The 18,914-nt window shown below is 39.5% G+C and overlaps 1 protein-coding gene across 3 annotated transcripts in view; it reads left to right on the top strand.

The window, feature by feature from the left end:
* LOC130911131 (contactin-5-like) overlaps nucleotides 1–18,914 on the top strand; it is a 405,498-nt gene that overhangs the window by 61,522 nt on the left and 325,062 nt on the right. The window contains exon 1 of one of the 3 annotated variants that reach the window (XM_057828870.1): nucleotides 18,463–18,533. The exons of the other annotated variants lie outside the window; for them this stretch is intronic. The gene's annotated coding sequence lies outside the window, so the exon portion shown is untranslated. Of the gene's footprint in view, nucleotides 1–18,462; nucleotides 18,534–18,914 lie in introns of those variants that run through there. 3 annotated transcript variants of the gene reach the window in all.

The raw sequence follows: 18,914 nt of genomic DNA, 5'->3' as shown, positions 1-18,914 counted from the left end.
GATTATTGATGCACCCCCCTCCTTTTTTTTTTTTTAATGTTTTGTAAATTAGTTCCAAAATTGTTCAAAAATACTCTCAGGCTAAACCAAAGTATTCAGTTTCAGTATCAAGTTAACATATAGCAGTAAACAAATATACAAAAATAACAGTAAATAAAAAAACTCCGGTCCCCATTCTGTATCAGCAGCTTTAAACTACATTCAATTAATTTAATGTTGTGAATCAACCGTTAAAGTTGTTAAAATTGCTCCTGTTATTCCATAATTTCCCTTTTGTCTACTTTCGACATGTGAAAGTTTTAAAACTATTTTAAAGATAGATTCAAGTCAATATTTTACCGATTTGGGAGTATTTTAGATAAAAAGTTAATTACGTTCGCTCGGAAGGTTCGCTACAACAGCCTTGCAGGGAAGTGTACTGCTTTAAGATGGCGGCCGTTTACGAACGCCTGCATCTAGCTTTTTGTAGATGTGCTGCTAACACTAACGAATCTATATTGCATCTAGTCCTATATAAATGATATCTACCGTAACATTATGTGGATGTACTTTGTAGCAGCTTTTCGGCAGCAGTCAGGTATGTTGTTGTGTTTTTTATCTCGTAGCATGAGTGTAGCTAGAGCCGTGAGTTGAGCATTGGCATTACCCGAGGGGCCGGGTAATGAGACGCATGATGTTTAGCTACTCTCGCTCCGTTCTTCATTGTGCCGAGGACCGCGCGGCGCTCTGAGTGTGTTGGACTTTCGCTTTACTTGGCATATTTCAATAATCGGAATTTGGATGTTTACGAATCGTTCTCGAATCTTCCACGGCCGAATCGCGAATAATCTAAGAATCGGAAATTTTGCACACCTCTAATAAACACGGATATAATGGCAACTGTTGACTTCAGTCAGAGCTTTGGACTGGCGTGACTGTAAAATCCCGTTTGGTGTCGCATCATTGCGCTGCCGATGATTGTAAAATTTTATAGCAAAGTTCAATTTTGCCTAGTCTCCCATTACTCGCTAATAAGGTAGCTATCAGTGAGCTAAGCCGCGCTTGGCATTATGGGAAATGTAGCTTTGAACTGCTGTGTTTGGAAACATTCTGGTTGAATAGTTTGTCAGTTTATTTTGGTTATTGTTTGCGTGCAATCTAGAACATTGAAGGAGAATGAAAATTGAGTGGGTATAACAATTTCTCAACGACAGTTGTCGTGATAGTAATTGAAAAATGTTTATGTGGCACATAGCCTACTGTGTGTCTGTACGATATTTCCACAGGTCTGCATGATATTTTTTTTGGTCATTATTTGATTCAGTTTTTTTTTTTCTCGTTTTTATTGTTTGTTTTTTAGTAAGAATAAAGCCTGTTGAGTAAAAAACTTATTTCCATATTGTATATAATATATACTATAAGGCTGTATATACATATATAAATATTCATTCATTCATTTTCCATGCCACTTTTCCTCACGAGGGTCGCGGAGGTGCTGGAGCCTATCCCAGCTAACTATGGGCAGTAGGCAGAGGACACCCTGAACTGGTTGCCAGCCAATATATATATACAGTGGGGAGAACAAGTATTTCATACCCTGCCAATTGGCAGGGTATGAAATACTTGTTCTCCCCACTATAGACCCTACCCACGTGACGTCACAACTCCGCTCTCCTGAATGGTACCGCCCACTTGTCCGTCAAAACATAGTGTTAACCTGTTACGGCTACGTACATTTCTCCTATTTACGGCGTGTTTTTCTGCTCCTTAACATTAATAATCAAAATGGTGAAGGCGTGTGTGGCTGTTGGTTGCACTAACAGAGAAGATGGAAGGAGAGACTTGAAGTTTTACCGTATTCCGAGGGATCCAAAGAGAACGAAATGGACGGCTGCAATTCGACGTGAAAACTGGGCACCAAAAAATCACCACAGACTATGTAGTAGTCATTTTATATCCGGTAAGATGCATTTAAGATATACTTAGAGGGTTTTGGGCTGACAAATAACCACAATTAAGATCATTGCGAGGCTAATCGCCGACAACATACGACGTAGTACGACATAGTTTCAAATTCAAGATGTTTGTGACTTCCCTTTCTTCCACCATCGTTATTTTTTGAATAATATTTAGCTGGTACCAAGTGAAAGAAACTGGCCTCGTCTACGGGGCTGACAAATAACCACAATTAACATCATTGCGAGGCTAATCGCCGACAACATACGACGTAGTACGACATAGTTTCAAATTCAAGATGTTTGTGACTTCCCCTTCTTCCACCATCGTTATTTTTTGAATAATATTTAGCTGGTACCAAGTGAAAGGAACTGGCCTCGTCCACGGGGCTGACAAATAACCACAATTAAGATCATTGCTAGGCTAATCGCCGACAACATACACGTATGTATGTAGTGAGAGTGCTATCGCTAAACCATATAAACATTAAAAGCCTTAACTCCATTGACAAACGACATGAAATACATTAGACTTGACAGTGGATGTTAGCAATAACAAAAGATTTTGAATTGAAAATTTCGTAACTCACCTTTCCAAGCACAAGATAGATTCCTGCTGAATTTTCGTGGACGAGGACCTGTTTCACCCAACCAGCAACGAAGTATTTATAAGCCTCCAAGCTCTTGAAGTTTTTCAAATTTTCGTGAGAATAGGCTGATTTTGTGTGGACAAGATAATTGTAAATATCAGCGTAGCAGATGTCAGGCAGACAGGGCGAAGACAGTGGGTCGAAAAACATCGATTTGGGCATCAAATATGGATCTGGCGACTGTATAGAACGAAGCTTTTCCACATAACGCCTTTTATGCAACACATCCAGTGAGTTTACGGCATCAGAAAGCACCGGGTCTTCCATGAAATGCATTTTAAATTCCTCGATCAATTGAAAACAATGCTAATACAGAGACAAAATGACGGACAAGTGGGCGGAACCACACAGCGAGCACGTGGTTTTGTGACGTCGGTGGGTAGGGTATATATACTGTATATTTTTATTATATTATGTATATACAGGATATACTGTATGTATATATTTTCCCCAAGTGGAAGCTTCCATGATCCTCATAAATTTAATAATTAAAAAAAATATATATATATTTATATATATATATATATGTTTTTTCCTTTATAAAACTGAATTTTTCTGTCCAGACGGAGGAGGCACACTTTAAATATATTAAAGTTATATCGGCGTCTTTGAGTGAACTTCGAGTAAAATTCAAGTATCTCGAGGCTGGGCCGAATGTCCTCTTTTCAAAATATGGTCACCCTAGTATACCACAGGCAATTAAGAACCTCTGATTCTTTAGGAATTCCTCTACATTTTCACGACTTACAGAGTGGAAATTCCGAACACATTCACTGACGTTGACAGCGATAGACATCTTATCCATTTGTATCTGCTAAAGCCAATACTGTACCAATGCCATTAGTTTTAATAAGGTCTCGGAAGCGGTTCACAATCGACCCGTTTTCACCAGGTTTTTTTTTTTTTTTTTTTTTTTTGGGTGGGGGTGGGGGGGAGACTGGGAGAGTTTTATTTGTTAGTGTATGTAGGGTCCTCGAGGGTGCATGGGAGCTCGCCCAACCAGTCTACATGTGTTTTCTGGATCTGGAGAAGGCATTCGACCGTCTGCCTCGGGGAGTCCTCTGGGTGGTGCTCCGGGAGTACGGGGTACCGAGCCCCTTGGTAAGGGCTGTTCGGTCCCTGTACGACCGGTGTCAGAGTTTGGTTAAAAAAAAAAATAATAATAATAATTTTGGGCCAAAACAAGCCCGACTACTGTGGGACCATTGGACTTAAGAGGAAGTGAGTAAACATCTTGTTTAGTATTATGTCAAATATTAATACAGCTATTACAAAGTAAACACTACAAACTTTCTTTAAATAAAGCACTACTTACGTTTGATCATTGATAGGCATGTAAAAAGCGCTCCTCATGCACATCAGCAGCACGTTAGCTGCACAACAACTGCAGCCACCCTCCTCCGGGCAACGAACTGTAAATTGCTCGCCGCCGGGCGGTTTGCCGATCCGCAAAGACAATCGACAACCCAGTCGTCATGTCAAATAATCCAGGCTAGTTATGTGTGATTTTCCGCTTCGAAGACTTTGAAACATCACTTGGTTCGGGTTAGCATGTCGGCTAGCTGTCACGCCTTTTGGTTTGTTTACATTCTCCGAAGCCGGGGAAAGGAAATGACATATGTCCGATTTAGGTGTCATAAAATATCGTTCGGGAGGTGCGACAGTAAAGGTGAAGTCGACAGTTTCGACCATTATGGAGTAATTTTGCCATGTCGTCCTGAATAAATGCATTTTTATGATTTCATATTCCATTTAGCACAAGACTGTTATTTGTCTTGACCATGCCATTTATTTAGCAATTGGGGAAAATACTTCGATAAAAAGAATATCCTGTAAAAATATTGGAGAAGAGAGACTGAAACAATGAAATTTTGCGGCTCTCTTCGTCGCATTTTCCTCGTTCTGAATAATTCCCCCTCAATGGGCTGAATACTAAAACCGATGAGCCCAGTCTACCGCTGATGTCATCCACCTGTTGGGGACGCTAAAGCCCTATAATGGTAGGCGTGGCTAACCGGCAGATTAAAAGACTAATTTCTCGTCATCTGCGCTTTGCTAAATTGTTGTTGTAGTCGAATCGTCTCAAAATATGATTCTAATTGAAATAATAATGCCATTTAAGACTTTTTTTCTCCTGTCGTATGCTCTTTAAATGCTTAAAAAGTGCCTGTGACACGAAAAAGCATGTTTATTTCATAATACACGCAGTATTTTATGCTCCTGAATGAAATGGACCGCTTGGATGTGTGTGGAAGCGATCGCTATATTTATTTAGTTTTTTTGAATCCCACGCCATGAAAGTGAGTGACTTCCGGCAACAGTCTCGAGTTGAGAAAGAGGGCGCTGTGACGTGTACGGAGGAAGGAGTCCTCTTCACGATACAGCCGTACTGTTGTATAGACCCTAACCACCAACGTCACAAAATCACGTGCTCGCTGTATGGTTCCGCCCACTTGTCCGTCATTTTATGTCTGTATTATCAATGGTCTCAATTGATCGAGCAATTTATAATGCATTTCATGGAAGACCCGGTGCTTTCAGATGCCGTAAACTCACTTGATGCGTTGCATAAAAGGCGTTATGTGGAAAAGCTTCAGTTTATCCATTCGCCAGATCCATATTTGATGCCTAAATCGATGTTTTTCGACCCGCTGTCTCCGCCGTATTTGCCTGACATCTGCTAGCTACCCTGAACTGTACAACTATCTTGTCCACACAAAATCAGCCTATTCTCACGAAAGTTTGAAAAACTTTAAGAGCTTGGAGGCTTATAAATACTTCGTTGCTGGTTGGGTGAAACAGGTCTTCGTCCACGAAAATTCGGCAGGAATCTATCTTGTGCTTGGAAAGGTGAGTTACGAAATTTTCAATTCAAAATCTTTTGTTATTGCTAACATCCACTGTCAAGTCTAATGTATTTCATGTCGTTTGTCAATGGAGTTAGGGCTTTTAATGTTTATATGGTTTAGCGATAGCACTCTCACTATATACATATGTGTATGTTGTCGGCGATTAGCCTAGCAATGATCTTAATTGTGGTTGTCAGCCCAAAACCCTCTAAATATATATTAAATGCATCTTACCAGATATAAAATGACTACTACATAATCTGTGGTAATCGTTTGGAGCCCAGTTTTCTCGTCGAATTGCAGCAGCCCATCTCGCTCTCTTCTCTCCGGGTCTCTCGGAATCCGGTAGAACTTCAAGTCTCTCTGTCTTCTCCGTCTATCTTCTCTGTTATTGCAACCGACCGCCACACATGCCTTCACCATTTTGATTATTAATGTTAAGCAGAAAAACACGTCGTAAATAGGAGGAATGTACGTAGCCGTAACAGGGAAACATAATGTGTTGACGGACAATTGGGCGGCACCAGTCAGGAGGAAGGAGTTGTGACGTCACGTGGGTAGGGTCTATAGCTGCAAGCTATGCACTCGGTAGCTAAATGAATCAGAAAACTACAATCAAAACGGACAGCGATCTCAAATCTGAACATAGAATGGGATTAATTTCGGAATGTACCCTTAGCGATCCAATACAGTGCAACTTGTACATATATTATCACGCTCTTGGCGCTACGTTAGCAATAGAATGCTACGTTAACAGTGGGATGCTACGAGCGGAGCAAACGTGCTACGAACTACAAACAATAATAAAGAGTAGTTATGCAAGCACAAGCATCACATATATGATTGCAGTATACGTGGAGAACATTATAACTTACTTATCGGCCGAGGACGAACATTTTTTCCTCAACCGCAGTATTTTTAGAATACTCTGCGCATGTGCAGCAACGCAGTTGTCCCAAAGCGAGGCAGTTCGCTGTCCAGCCCTCACAGCAGGGAATTCACAACAGCGTGGTTGCGGCCAACAGTAACCGTTAATCGTGCAATAAAAAAGTAGGTGAGATCAACTCTCAGTGCGTTCTCTATATCCAGTGCGACGCTACAAATAGATATTTCCGACATTTTTTTGGGTGGGCACGACTCACGTCTGGGTGGGCCGTGCCCACCCCAGCCCCCCCATACATCCGGCCCCGCCCCAAAGCATGATGTTTCCACCCCCACGCTTCACAGTGGGTATGGTGGTCTTCTGATGCAATTCAGTATTCTTTCTCCTCCAAACACGAGAACCTGTGTTTCTACCAAAAAGTTCAATTTTGGTTTCATCTGACCATGACGCATTCTCCCAGTCCTCTTCTGGATCATACAAATGCTCTTGAGCGAACCGCAGCTGGGCCTGGACGTGTACTTTCTTCAGCAGGGGGACACGTCTGGCAGTGCAGGATTTGAGGCCCTGGCGGCGCATTGTGTTACTGATGGTAGCCTTTGTTACTGTTGCCCCAACTCTCTGTAGGTCATTCACTAGATCCCCCCGTGTGGTTCTGGGATTTTTGCTCACTGTTCTTGTAATTATTTTGACGCCACGGGGTGAGATCTTGCATGGAGCCCCAGATCGAGGGAGATTTTCAGTGGTCTTGTATGTCTTCCATTTTCTAATAATTGCTCCCACAGTCAATTTCTTTACACTAAGCATTTTACCTATTGCAGATTCAGTCTTCACAGCCTGGTGGAGTTCTACAATTTTGTCTCTGGTGTCCTTCAACAGCTCTTTGGTCTTGGCCTGAGTGGAGTTTGGAGTGTCACTGACTGAGGTTGTGGACAGGTGCCGATAATGAGTTAAAACAGGTTCCATTAATACAGGTAATGAGTGGAGCCTCGTTAGACATGTTAGAAGAAGTTAGACCTCTTTGACAGCCAGAAATCTTGCTTGTTTGTAAGTGACCAAATACTTATTTTTCACTCTAATTTGGAAATCAATTCTTTAAAAATCAAACAATGTGATTTTCTGTTTTTGTTTTTTTTTCACATTCTGTCTCTCATGGTTGAGGTTTACCCATGTTGACAATTGCAGGCCTCTAATATTTTCAAGAAGGAGAACTTGCACAATTGGTGGTTGACTAAATACTTATTTGCCCCACTGTAAATGGAGAAATCATTGAAAGAGTTTGCTCTACAAAATTTCTGTCGAAATATGCTGCTCTGTTTTTTAAACTGCAACATTATATCCCACTATCTGCACCTCTCACCCTGTATAAATCTTTATTTGAACCACATTTACATAATACACAATATCATATGGTGCAACACATTTCCATCTAAAAAAGCTTGAAACAATACAGAAAAAAGTCATACGTGCCATAACATGGTCCGGGGTTCAATGCGCCAACTAAATTAATTTTTGACCATCACCTCCTTCTGAGGCCAAAAGAACACAACTACTTTAAAAATGCTTGCATAATGTATTAGGTCATCCATAAACTAAACCATAAATTAAGTGATCTCATCTCAATCTATACTCCTCAGCACCAGTGTTGTTAATTTTACATTAAAAAAGTAATTAATTACAGTTACAAATTACTTCTCCCAAAAAGTAATTGCGTTAGTAACTCAGTTACCTGAATGTAAGAGTAATTAGTTACTTGGCAAAGTAACTAGTGATAATTTTCTTTTTCCTTTTTTTTTCTCCAAAAAAAAAAAAAAAAAGTCACGCAATGTGAAGTTTAAAGGGTTTGGGGGACAATTGGCCCTAGCCCAATTCTTTACCCTCCACTTAACTAGACACAAGAGTATTGCGATAACTATAGATAGTAACCTTTGCTATGTGTGGAAGTCATTTATAGTTGTGAATCAACCGTTAAAGTTGTTAAAATTGCTCCCGTTATTGCATTAGTTCCCTTCTGTCTACTTTAAACATGTGTAAGTTTTAAAACAGTTGTATCATTTAAAGATAGATTTAAGTTAAGATTTTGCCGATTTAGGAGCTTTTAGAAAAAAAAAAAAAAAAAAAAAGCTACTTAGGTTCGTTCTCAAGGAAGGATCTCTACATCAGAGCCTTCCTGAGAGGTCTACTGCTTTAAGATGGCGGCTGTTTACTAACGCATGTAGTCCTTAAAACATGTTGCCAATGCAGCTGTGTTTGTCTTTGCATCTAGTTCTATAATGTGATATCTACTGTGTCATATGGGCGTAGTTTGTCGGCTCTGGCTACATTCAGGTATTATTGGATCCACCTAGCATCGCGGTTGCAACGGCGTCTTCGCCACTTCTGCTCTGCTCTCGTCTCCGTGAGTCTGTTTCTCTCAGACTTTTTTTATTCAACCAACTTAGTAACGCATAGTAACGCACGCCTTTCCCGCCTCAGTAACGGTAACGGCGTTGCCAAGATGAGAAAAGTAATTAATTAGATTACTTATTACTGAAAAAAATAACGCCGTTTGTAATGCCGTTATATTGTAACGCCGTTATTGACAACACTGCTCAGCACACATATACTACCAGAAGAAAAAAATCACATCACAGGGAAAAACAGAAGGCTAAAGTCTACAAGCTTTGGTATTGTGTGCAGAGGACCACAAATCTGGAATGAACTGGACGAAACACTTAAAATGTCACACTCCATCTCCATTTTTAAGAAAAAATTGAAAACACACCTCCTTGCAATGTATGCTTAATATGCTGTCTTTGAATAACATTACTAAGGTATCACATGTCAAATTCGATGTAATCAGAATGTTGAAATTTTCCATAGTTAATTGGATGTGTATGTATGTGTGTTCTGTTTGACTGGGCCCCTTCTAAAAACTTTAAATAGCTTATTCGGTGTGTCCCTTTCATGCAACTTGTCAGATGAACTGCTTGTATATATGACCATGTTCTTGTGTGTACCATGATACGACGTGTGCGAATAAACTGAACTAAACATAAATTTCACTTTGACAGTGAAATCGAACTTTCGCGGAAAAGTGTAGAAGGGAACTCGTCCGTAACTGGAGGACTCCTTGATATTGGTATCAGCACAACACAAAATAAAAACTGAAAAGCATTCTGAAACAAAATCTGCTGCCCAGTGCGTTGCTATCATTAACTTCAAACATTGAGGTTATAAGGCAAAATCCTTGAAAAAGCACTTTTACCTCATACAAAGTACAATTGTTCTGACTCACTTGTCCAAATGACTGCTTTATTAGCAGTTTTTCTTTTTTTAATTATTCTGACAAAGTAACTCACTGACTGAAAGCTTTTCTTGACGAACAAAGACATTGCAGTTTGCAGTAAAAGACACATGATATGTCAGATTGAAAGAAAAAAAAAAACGACAACGTTGTCAGCATGGGGGTGTGTGTCATTTCTCACAAATCACCATGTCACATCAAACCCGACCTGGCAGTGATTCATCGCCTTAGCTGTGAGGCTCATTAGCCGAATCATTGTGACCACCCCCATGCCCCCAACTTCTGAAGTTGCACTTGCTCAATTTTCTTTCATTTTCATCCTTAATCATATTTTTCTAAACGTTTCAAACATGGAGGCTACCGAGGAAAAAAATTGACAAAATGTCAATTGAAAAAATGACAAGAAAAATGGTGCTTTTCAGGGTTCACACTGTGTATAAGTGTCAAAGAGGGGTAGATTAGGGATGGGATTTTCGAATAATTTCCCTGCCGACTAGTCTGATTTCATTTTTATAAGCAAGAAAAGTCGCAATTTAATATACAATACATATCAAATGAAAAGTTAAAAATGCAATGGTTTTACAGTATGTGTTTACGAGCTATTTTAACACAAACATCCAGGATACATACATATCACACAGTGATCCCTTGCTACTTCGCGCTTCAAACTTCGTTCCCTCAGTCCATCGCGGATATTTTTTTTTCAATTAATAAACAAATAAATACAGATGAGCTGTCCCGATTCGATCACTTAGTCTCACACTCCCTCCTGCTGCTCTTCTTGGTCAAGCAGCGCACTGGAGTTGCTTAATAAAGTTAAGGATGATTGACAGACAATAAGGTTTAATCTTGCCAGAGATGCTTGGAAGCTGAAACTTCAAAGCGCCGCATGCGTCAATCATCATTTAACTTGTTAAACAGTTGTTGAGGCAACTAATTATGTGTAAGTGAACAGCTTAAGCGGATTTGAGTGGACTCACTCAATGAAGCATTTAATAAAGACAAGCATTTTTCTACTTTATTTTTGTTTAAACATAATTTGGTGGGACAGTAACATGTTTAAAACTTGTCATAATTATTACATTTGAAGTGCTTAAAATATATTTTTTCAAATATATACAGTGGGGAGAACAAGTATTTGATACACTGCCGATTTTGCTGGTTTTCCCACTTGCAAGCCATGGAGAGGTCTGTAATTTGTATCATAAGTTCTCTTCAACTGTGAGGGACGGAATCTAATACAAAAATATAGAAAATCACATTGTATAATTTTTAAATAATAAATTTGTATTTAACTGCATGAAATAAGTATTTGATACATTACCAACTAGTAAATATTTTGGCTCTTAGTTCTTTTTTAAGAACCCCTCCTGTTCTCCACTCATTACCGGAAGTAACTGCACCTGTTTGAACTTGTTACCTGTATAAAAGACACATGTTCGCATGCTCAAACAAACTCCAACCTCTCCACAATGGCCAAGACCAAAGAGCTGTGTAAGGACATAAGGGATAAAATAATAGACCTGCACAAGGCTGGGACGGGATACAGGAAAATAAGCAAGCAGCTTAGTGAGAAGGTACCAACTATTGGAGTGATTATTAGAAAAGTTGAAGTTGACGGTCAATCTGCCTCGTTCTGGGGCTCCATGCAAGATCTCACCTCGTGGGGCATCACTGATCATGTGAAAGGTGAGGGATCAGCCCAGAACTACACGGCAGGACCTGGTCAATGACCTGAAGAGAGCTGAAACCACAGTCTCGAAGAAAACCATCGGAAACACATTACGCCGTCAGGGATTAAAATCCTACAGCGCACGCAAGGTCCCGCTGGTGAAGCCAGTGCATGTCCAGACACGTCTGAAGTTTGCCACTGACCATCTGGATGATCCAGAGGAACAATGGGAGAAGGTCATGTGGTCGGATGAGACCAAAATTGAACTTTTTGGTCTAAACTCGGCTCGTCGTGTTTGGAGGAAAAAGAAGGATGAGTACAACCCCAAGAACACCATCCCAGCCGTGAAACATGGAGGAGGAAACATCATTTTTTTGGGCTGCTTCTCTGCCAAGGGTACAGGACGACTGCACCATATTGAGGGGAGGATGGCTATGTATCGCCAGATCTTGGCTGACAACCTCCTTCCTTCAGTGAGAGCCCTGAAGATGGGTCGTGGCTGGGTCTTACAGCATGACAACGACCCAAAGCACACAGCCAAGAAAACTAAAGAGTGGCTCCGTAAGAAGCATCTTAAGGTCCTGGAGTGGCCTAGCCAGTCACCAGATCTGAACCCGATAGAAAATCTATGGAGGGAGCTGAAAGTCCGTGTTGCCCGGCAGCAGCCCCGAAACCTGAAGGCTCTGGAGAAGATCTGCATGGAGGAGTGGGCCAAAATCCCTGCTCCAGTGTGTGCAAACCTTGTCAAGGACTACGAGAAACGTTTGGTATCTGTAATAGCAAACAAAGGTTTCTTGACCAAATATTAAGTTCGATTTTTGTGATGTATCAAATACTAATTTCATGCAATTAAATGCAAATTTATTATCTAAAAATCATACAACGTGATTTTCTATTTTTTCGTATTAGATTCCGTCCCTCACAGTTGAAGAGAACTAATGATACAAATTACAGACCTCTACATTCTTTGCAAGTGGGAAATCAGCAAAATCAGCAGTGTATCAAATACTTGTTCTCCCCACTGTATATATATATATATATATATATATATATATATATATATATATATATATATATATATATATATATATATATATATATATATATATATATAATCCTAAGCAATTTTATTAGCAAATTTAATACTCATTTTGGTCAGTAGTCCACCAATCAGTGGTTTTTACGGAATAATTTGAATTTGGTGGGTTGTAGGGCCAATCTGACTACTGATTTCACACAAAGGTATATACCTCCGCATCCGATGGTGGTATTTTTGTCTTGCTACTCTTTCCTCTATTGCTCCAAGTCCAGCTGTTCCCCTTACTTGCACACGCTCGAAGGGCCCCATGTTGCTTGTTGCCTGCCTGGGGCCCCCGGGGACCCTTGCTACGCCTCTGGGTACACCATGCTAGCAACGGGTTGGACCCCCTTTTGCCTTAAGAACTGCCTCAATTCTTCGTGGCATAGATTCAACAAGGTGCTGGAAGCATTCGTCAGAGAGTTTGGTCCATATTGATATGATGGCATCACACAGTTGGTGCAGATTTGTCGGCTGCACATCCATGATGCGAATCTCCCGTTCCAGCATATCCCAAAGATGCTCTATTGGATTGAGATCTGGTGACTGTGGAGGCCATTTGAGTACAGTGAACTCATTGTCATGTTCAAGAAACCAGTCTGAGATGATTCCATCTTTATGACATTGCGCATTATGCTGCTGAAAGTAGCCATCAGAAGTTGGCTACATTGTGGTCATAAAGGGATGGACATGGTCAGCAACAATACTCAGGTAGGCTGTGGCGTTCCAACGATGCTCAATTGGTACCAAGGGGCCCAAAGAGTGCCAAAAAAATATTCCCCACACCATTACAGCACCACCACCAGCCTGAACCGTTGATACCGTTCAGAGATGCTCTTCTGCCTACCTTGGTTGTAACGGGTGGTTATTGAGTCACTGTTGCCTTTCTATCAGCTCGAACCAGTCCGGCCATTCTCCTCTGATCTCTGGCATCAACAAGGCATTTCCGCCGTCTGAACTGCCGCCCACTGGATATTTTTTCTTTTTCGGACCATTCTCTGTAAACCCTAGATATGGTTGTGCGTGAAAATCCCAGTAGATCAGCAGTTTCTGAAATACTCAGACCAGCCCTTCTGGCACTAACAACCATGTCACGTTCAAAGTCACTCAAATCACCTTTCTTCCCCACAATGACGCTCGGTTTGAACTGCAGGATATTGTCTTAAACCATGTCTACGTGCCTAAATGCACTGAGTTGCCGCCATGTGATTGGCTGATTAGAAATTAAGTGTTAACGAGCAGTTGGTCAGGTGTACCTAATAAAGTGGCCGGTGAGTGTGTGTATATATATATATATATATATATATATATATATATATATATATATATATACAGTGCTGCTCGAAAGTTTGTGAACCCCACAGCGATGGTCAGATTTTTTGTAAAAAAAACTAAAATAACCTTATTAAATGTTAAGTTATACCCAAATCCACAATACTGACATTCCAAATAATGGACTGAAACAAAAGAAATAGTTATATTGTCATTCTTTATTTAACAAAAGTGGTTGATTTAAGAAAAACTCAGATATCATGTGTGCAAAAGTATGTGAACCCCTTCAGTTAATAGGATATTGCGCCTCCTTTTGCAGAGATTACCTCAACCAAACGGTTTCTGTAGTGACTAATCAGCCTCTCACATCTACTTTGGGGGATTTTTGCCCATTCTTCCTTGCAGAACGCAGTCAGTTGAGAGAGGTTTGATGGGTGTCTGGCATGAACTGCTCGCTTCAGGTCCCGCCACAGCATTTCAATGGGATTTAGGTCAGGACTTTGACTGGGCCAGTCCAGAACACGAATCTTCTTCTTTTTCAGCCATTCCTTGGTTGTATTGCTGGAATGCTTTGGATCATTATCATGTTGCATGTTCCACCTTCTGCCAAGCTTTAACTTCAAAACAGATGGCGTCAGGTTATGTTCTAGGATTTGACAATATTTCTCAGAATTCATGATTCCCTGGACTATGTGGAGTTGTCCAGGTCCTGAGGATGAAAAGCAAGCCCAGATCTTGACATTCCCACCTCCATGCTTCACTGTTGGGAGAAGGTTCTTTTGGTGGTATGCAGTGTTGACTTTTCGCCAGACATGGCGGTTTTGGTTGTGACCAAACAGTTCAATTTTGCACCTACATCAGTTGATGAAAACTCTTTTTAATTTAGTCTCGACAACACAACTGTTAAAAAAACAAAAAAAAAACTACTGAATTGATTGATTAGGAAATCAGGTTGAAATAATAGAAAATTCCAAAATGTTGAGGGGGTTCACAAACTTTTGAGCAGCACTGTATATATATGTATATGTATGTATGTATATTATACTGTATATATACAGTGGGGCAAATAAATATTTAGTCAACCACCAATTGTGCAAGTTCTCCTACTCGAAAAGATTAGGGAGGCCTGTAATTGTCAACATAGGTGAACCTCAACCATGAGAGACAGAGAGAAAGGGTACATAACAAAGTATTGAGATGAACTTGTGGTATTGACCAAATACTTATTTTCCATCATGATTTGCAAATAAATTCTTTAAAAATCAAACAATGTCATTTTCTGTTTTTTTTTTCCACATTCTGTCTTTCATGGTTTAGGTTTACCTATGTTGACAATTACAGGCCTCTCTAATATTTTCAAGTGGGGGAACACAATTAGTGGTTGACTAAATACTTATTTTCCCCACTGTATATACATATGAAAAACTTCAATATTTCACTCAATCCACATTTTATTTTACTTACTGGCGAATGCAACAGAGACAACATTTAGATGATGAGAAGCTTGATCATTTAATCTCGAGAAACGAAGGTCTTAGCTTTTGGTGGCCAAAAATATGCCTTATCAGAACAAATAACAAAAGGTAACTCGCCAATAAGGGGAGCCAAAACCATACAACATGCAAACAACTTTTAATTTTTTTTTTTAAAAGCCTATTCGCAAAGATGACCAAGATGCATGATGCTGCGTTTAATCAATTAATAAAGTATGAAACGTATAATTATGAGTAGGCGGTTAAACGATTAAACCACTAGTCTGCTCGTATAGATAACTGTGTATTGGGTGACAGTATCTTTTATTCGTGTGCAATTGGCACGGGTCCCCTCCAAAGTCAAGGAGGCTTGCCGGCACACTAACTAGTCTAACAGTTTGTCAGCTTGGCTGTGATTTATTACACAGCCACCGAGCGTCTCTAAGTCGGCCTTCGCCCTTTTCACTCCAGTTCTTTGGGACATGACGGGATGAAACGGAGAGCTTTTTTCCGAGTGAATGGACCGAAGAGCATTGGAAAGGAGAGATTTGGTGACGTCTGAAGATGAAGCCGAAATTGTTAAGGGTACAGTGACGTCACTTAAAGCCCAAAGAAATGCATAATTAAGAGAACTCTCTCATTAGACCAAGAGGACCAGGGTCCGGTTGGAGAGCTACCTCGCAACAACACTTGTAAATGACTTGTTGAAAAGGTTCAGTATTCACTCTACGCCAACCGAACTATAGGCTGGAAAAAAGGGGGAAAAAAAACAACTGAAAAAATGGAGCCTCTGGTGCCGGCATTTAGTTTACTTAATACTGAAGCAACGACAAGGAAGCCGCCAGCAATGCCCATATTGGAATGATGCCCTCTGCAATATGGCTATCACATACACACGTTAGTTGGCTGCAATTTGTCATTATTTTACTTGAAAACTTCAGATGATGATAGGTGTCGAAGAATGAACAAAATGTTTGTGTATTTTAAATCTGGTTCTCTTTGACAATGTAAACATGCAGAACACTAGATCTGAATAACTTTTAACACTTGGACAGTTTTGCAGTGCTACAGGGGAGCTGGAAATATCTCACTATGTGGATGTTTAAATTGTGCTGCGCTTGTAAATGCAACCAGAAAGGAAAAGCTTTAAGGGGACAGGCAGAAAAAAAATAAAAAGGAACAACAGGATTAGTGATAGATAATTAGGTATGTCCCGTTCGCATATTTTTGCACCCTGATTTTGAGAATCTGCTAATACCGAGTCCTGATCCGATACTGAAAAATATCTCTTATAAATTTGAACAATAGATCCAAACATGTTACAGTACTGTACTGTTTACGGTACTTCTTCCGGGAGTTAGTAGTGTAATTGTATTTCTGGGTTACTTTTTGTTACTTTTTAGTAGTGTTGAACCGATACCATTTTCTGGCCCCAGTACCGATACCTGGCTGTGCAGTGTCAGCCGATACAGATACCATACCATACCGATAGCACACAGTTTATATATATATATGGCAGAAAACACAGACAAGTCTGAAAAAGCAGTTTCTGCTCTTGCACCCCTCTTGAAAAATAACTGCTGTATTTTAAGCCAAAAGAACTGTTTTGTATGATAGAACAATATGTCTATATGTTGCAATAGCAGATTCATGGCGCATGAAGCCCTTGAACTATTTATAATTAGTCTGTTTTACCCTGGAAACCCCCGTTTACAGACGTCACACTACCGCTTTTGTTTCAACCCAGCCATAAAACGAAGCTCAGTAATTATATTTAGTATTCAAAATGTCTGTAATTTTTAGCTTAGAATTATTAATTGATGTCTAATATTTAGTTTAAAAAAAAAAAAGACTTTAAAATATCACTCGCATATTTTAAACTTTTAAACAAATTACGTCACAATGAAAAAAAATTGTGTCTGTATGTATATATATATATATATATATATATATATATATATATATATATATATATATATATATATATATATATACATAACAACATATACAACAATATAACATAACAATATATAAAACAATTGCAAATAATTCTATATATATACATACATACAGTACATACACAGTGGGGCAAATAAGTATTTAGTCAAACACCAATTGTGCACGTTCTCCTACTTGAAAAGATTAGAGAGGCCTGTAATTGTCAACATGGGTAAACCTCAACCATGAGAGACGGAATGTGGAAAAAAACCCAGAAAATCACATTGTTTGATTTTTAAAGAATTAATTTGCAAATTAGAGTGGAAAATAGGTATTTGGTCACCTACAAACAAGCAAGATTTCTGGCTGTCAAACAGGTCTAACTTCTTATAACAAGGTCTAACGAGGCTCCACTCTTTACTTGTATTAATGGCACGTGTGTTGACTCATTATCGGTATAAAAGACACCTGTCCACAAGTTAATCAGTCACACTCCAAACTTCACTATGGCCAAGACCAAAGAGCTGTCGAAGGACACCAGAGACAAAATTGTAGACCTGCACCAGGCTGGGAAGACTGAATCTGCAATAGGTAAAACGCTTGGTGTAAAGAAATAAACTGTGGGAGCAGTTATTAGAAAATGGAAGGCATACAAGACCACTGATAATTTCCCTCGATCTGGGGCTCCCATGCAAGATGTCACCCCGTGGTAGGGGTGTAACGGTACACAAAAATCTCGGTTCGGTACGTACCTCGGTTTTGAGGTCACGGTTCGGTTCATTTTTGGTACAGTAAGAAAACAAAATGCAAAATATAAATGTGCTAGTTGTTTATTACACACCTTTGTGCTTTCAACAATAGGAACATTAGCCTATACAAAGCTAGAATTCTGCTCAAAAAGTAGCGGGTATTTAAAGATAATCCAACAATAATTTGCCTTTCAGACCCCGCATATTGATCAGCTTTCTTTCTGAAAGAAAGAAGAAAAATGAAGTCCTGTGCTATAGAGAAAAGCAATCCCAACCACAAAGATTTTAACATGTATTTTACAAATGAAATGCCTCAATGAATCATTTTTTTTTTTTTTTTTTTTTTTTATCAGCGTTTTCAAAAGCTTAATTGGTGGATTTTCTCAAGTTAAAGCACCACACAGATATTAATAAATTTAATTGTGTAAGCAGGATCTATGTATTCTTCTTATTATTTAATTGCAGGTGTTTTAGCTCATTTCAATTTATTTTATTTAAATGGGCTATTATTTATTATGTGTTTATATTTTACAAATGTGATGTAGTATTAATTTATATTGTATATTTTATGTTGTATAACTTTAGTTCCTATGTGAATATTAGTTCCTACTTGTTTTGTTGTGGTAGGAAGGTTTTGTATTGAACACGGGGCTGTGTTGGTTATTATTATAGCAGAGAAGACAGCAGTAAATCAACAAAGACAAGTCAACTGTGCCCCAATCTACCACTCAAGAGATCTGATGGACTCAAAAAGTGGGTTACGATTGCATATTAGTTTGAAAATCGACCAGATCCACGGTATTTTTACGCGAGTGACTTCCGGTCTGCCCGATCCTAGCTATAATATACATATATATATATATATACTCTGCTATTCTTTTCGCGTGCGTCGTGTTGGCCGCTTCTGGGACGCGTCTAACACGCGGCCGCACTGCGACTGGTGTGCATTGGCTGATTGACTTTAACGCCCGCGTTTCACTGCGTTCTCAATCGACTCACAGCCTCGAAAAGTAAGGGTTACATTATGTCAGAAACTCGTTCGGTACGCCTCCGTTCCGAACCGAGCACCACGCACAGAAATGGTTCAACACAAATACATGTACCGTTACACCCTTAGTCATCACACAACACAGT

The sequence above is a fragment of the Corythoichthys intestinalis genome, unplaced genomic scaffold, assembly GCF_030265065.1.
Source record: "Corythoichthys intestinalis isolate RoL2023-P3 unplaced genomic scaffold, ASM3026506v1 HiC_scaffold_23, whole genome shotgun sequence".
Taxonomy (NCBI): domain Eukaryota; kingdom Metazoa; phylum Chordata; class Actinopteri; order Syngnathiformes; family Syngnathidae; genus Corythoichthys; species Corythoichthys intestinalis.
This window is presented reverse-complemented; position numbering and strand designations above follow the sequence as displayed.